The sequence below is a fragment of the Semicossyphus pulcher genome, unplaced genomic scaffold, assembly GCF_022749685.1.
Source record: "Semicossyphus pulcher isolate SPU_LCO1_2020_fin unplaced genomic scaffold, fSemPul1.0.p SCAF_4, whole genome shotgun sequence".
In the NCBI taxonomy this organism is placed as follows: Eukaryota; Metazoa; Chordata; class Actinopteri; order Labriformes; family Labridae; genus Semicossyphus; species Semicossyphus pulcher.
This window is the reverse complement of record NW_027211715.1, coordinates 34,464,821-34,467,500: the sequence shown is the minus strand read 5'-3', so window position 1 is coordinate 34,467,500 and position 2,680 is coordinate 34,464,821. Positions and strand designations below refer to the sequence as shown.

The 2,680-nt window shown below is 44.4% G+C and overlaps 1 protein-coding gene across 1 annotated transcript in view; it reads right to left on the bottom strand.

The window, feature by feature from the left end:
* rab3b (RAB3B, member RAS oncogene family) overlaps nt 1–928 on the bottom strand; it is a 21,981-nt gene extending 21,053 nt beyond the window's left edge. The window contains exon 1 of the mRNA XM_069679555.1: nt 685–928. The gene's annotated coding sequence lies outside the window, so the exon portion shown is untranslated. The remainder of the gene's footprint in view (nt 1–684) is intronic.
* Between the last annotated feature and the right edge of the window lie 1,752 nt (nt 929–2,680).

Genomic DNA, 2,680 nt, shown 5'->3' with positions numbered 1-2,680 from the left:
AGTTTGGGGAGGGAAAATGATATTATAAAACCTGTGACAGCAGATACAGCCATCATGAACACAGAGGCAGCATATCCAGCCAATAACACAACATATAACCACAGGATTAACACATGTAGAATCAACATGTTCAAAAAGCTTCATACAAAGGAACACTTTATGAGCAACATGAAGAAACAAGAGGAGCTCATGAGGCAATATGAAATCTTTAGGTTACTGCTTCCTTATTAACACTGACACTACACAGCCCTGTATGGTGACATATTATAGACATACTAACGCAGACTTTGAGGCCATCAGAGGCTCAGCTCCCACAGAGACGCTGCACCTGTCACATTATTATCAGATAAAACAGGAACCGTGTGTTTTATGACTCAAACATTTAACTGTGAAGCACATCCAAACAGCCAGTTTGGAGTATGATGGAGGCGGGGCAGAAATTAAATAACCATTAATTAAGAAAATAGATTGAGATCAAATTAAAGCAGCATACTGTAGGAACACTGTGGCTGCCTGTGGGGGTATAATAAGGGGCGGTATTTTAGAGCAAAACAGCATTACAGGAACATTTGGCTCCAGTGGCGCACCGGCTCAGGTGTGATCGACGCTTCTGGATTGATCCCTGCGTGTGTGTGTTTTTTCTGTGTGTGTCTGTGTTGTGTTTTCTGTCCGTCTGTCTCTTACCTCTGCTGGGCGGATCTGATGCTCTCTCTGCTCTGCACCTGATGGGAGACAGCTCGCTCGGTGTCCGGGCTCCACTCACAAATAAAATAACAGTAATGGGAATAAAACGCACAAATGTATCCTGAAAAACAGCAACACCGCGTCCGATCTGGCCCACTGAAGGTCTGTGCAGGTGAATCAGGAGCTCCGGCTGCGTCGTTTGCCGCGATCAGAGCGGAAAATTTCCTCCAGAAATGAGCTCAAACTGGCTGGAAAACGTCTCTTTTCCGCGGCGCCGCACGCAGCCTCTTTACGCACGGCTTTACGCTGACATCCTGCGATAATTCAAGGTGGAGCGACGCGCTGTGGGAATATTTGCAAATGCTGCCTGTCACCTCCTCCTCCTAAAAATAGCCACCGCTGACTTCTCTGTGAATGAACAGCTTTTGGTGTGTTAATATATTTATTTATTTGCTCCTCGGGCTGTTTGCAGGCAGCTCCTCCGACCTATCAGGCGGCAGGTTTCTGCGGACGCGCAGCGGCAGAAGCGGCGCTCGTTTGCCTGCTATGACTCATAACTGAGGCAGAGAGGCGTGTAATTGTTTCATCGTCAATAACAGACATCATCCCGAATACACAGAGAGGAATCTGCTGCAACAAACACACACACATACAATCACAAATACACACATACAGGTGTGTTTGCTGCTCTCGTTTCACATTCCACACACTCACCTGAGAGCTGTTTGGAGCTGATTCTCCTCCACAGCTGCTTTTTAATGTTGCTGCATCACAACATTTACTTCCCTGCTTCGAGATCAGAAAAACATGAAACATAAATTCATTAAAAACATGTGATTAACACGGATCACAAGTAATCAAAGATTGTGATAAAAATCTGTAACAAGAAAAATAAAGATATGAAAGATAAAACACTGTGCGAGAAACCAGGATGTTATTAATAGAAGGAGCATCTTTTGCACATGGAATCAGTGAACGTTGAGCCTGTTGCAGCTCATTTCTGGAAGCCTTTGTGTATTTCTGACCCGAGAGGAGGATGGAGTCTGCTTTCTGTGTGATTAGTCATTTAACCTGCTTTAAACCCTTTAAACAGTTTGTGATAACAGAAGGAGCGGGCTACAGTAACACGAGATTCTGCTGGAGGGGGTTGTAAAGCTAAACTGCTAAAGCTGGGTCCTTTTGTTTACATAGTTTAGGGTGCAAAAACTTTGGATCCCTCCAGTAGATGTGTTCATCCTGCAGCAGTGAACAGGCTGTAATGGCTGCAACATAATCCTTGATGGGTCAAAGGTCATCCACTAAAAGTTCTTGTTGTTTCCACTGACAGGCTCAGATTGTTATTCTAAGTGTGTGACAACATTACAGAAAGGATCCCTACAGAGAGACCAGACTCCATTCATAAAAACAGTGATTTCACCTCTCAGAACACAGGAGCTGCAGCTCTACTGCTGCCCTGACAGATCAGTTTTTGGTATCAACACAAAGTTATTGATCGAGGCAGTTGTGGAAAAATATAACTCCTGTGTTGCCCCTCGCTAATAACCTCGAGGGGTTAGCAAATGTTAAGTTATGAGCTAATACTAGCCCGAACTTGGTAAGCAAGGTGCATCCATAATTCACAGTTACTGTGATATTGAGTGGCATGCTAATTTTGTCCATCCATCCATCCATCCATCCAGGCAGGCAGGCAGGCCATGGTAGCAACTTGTCAACCACAGGCCCTAACCCCTCCCCTCTTCCTGGTCTGTGTGACTTCCAATGGGAGCATCAGTGACTAAATGAACATCATGCTGTGTTGAAGAAGACTTGAAACTAGAGACTGAGACCAAAAACTCATTAGGAACATGTTTACTGAGGGAATACATCAGGAGAGGAGGAGGAGCATGTTCTCATAGACTTCTTTTTACAAACCCTTCACTTTTCAGACCCAGAGCTACGTCCACGTCTTTCATTCAGCCATTGGTTAAAACAGGAAGTAAAAAAAAACCACACAAAA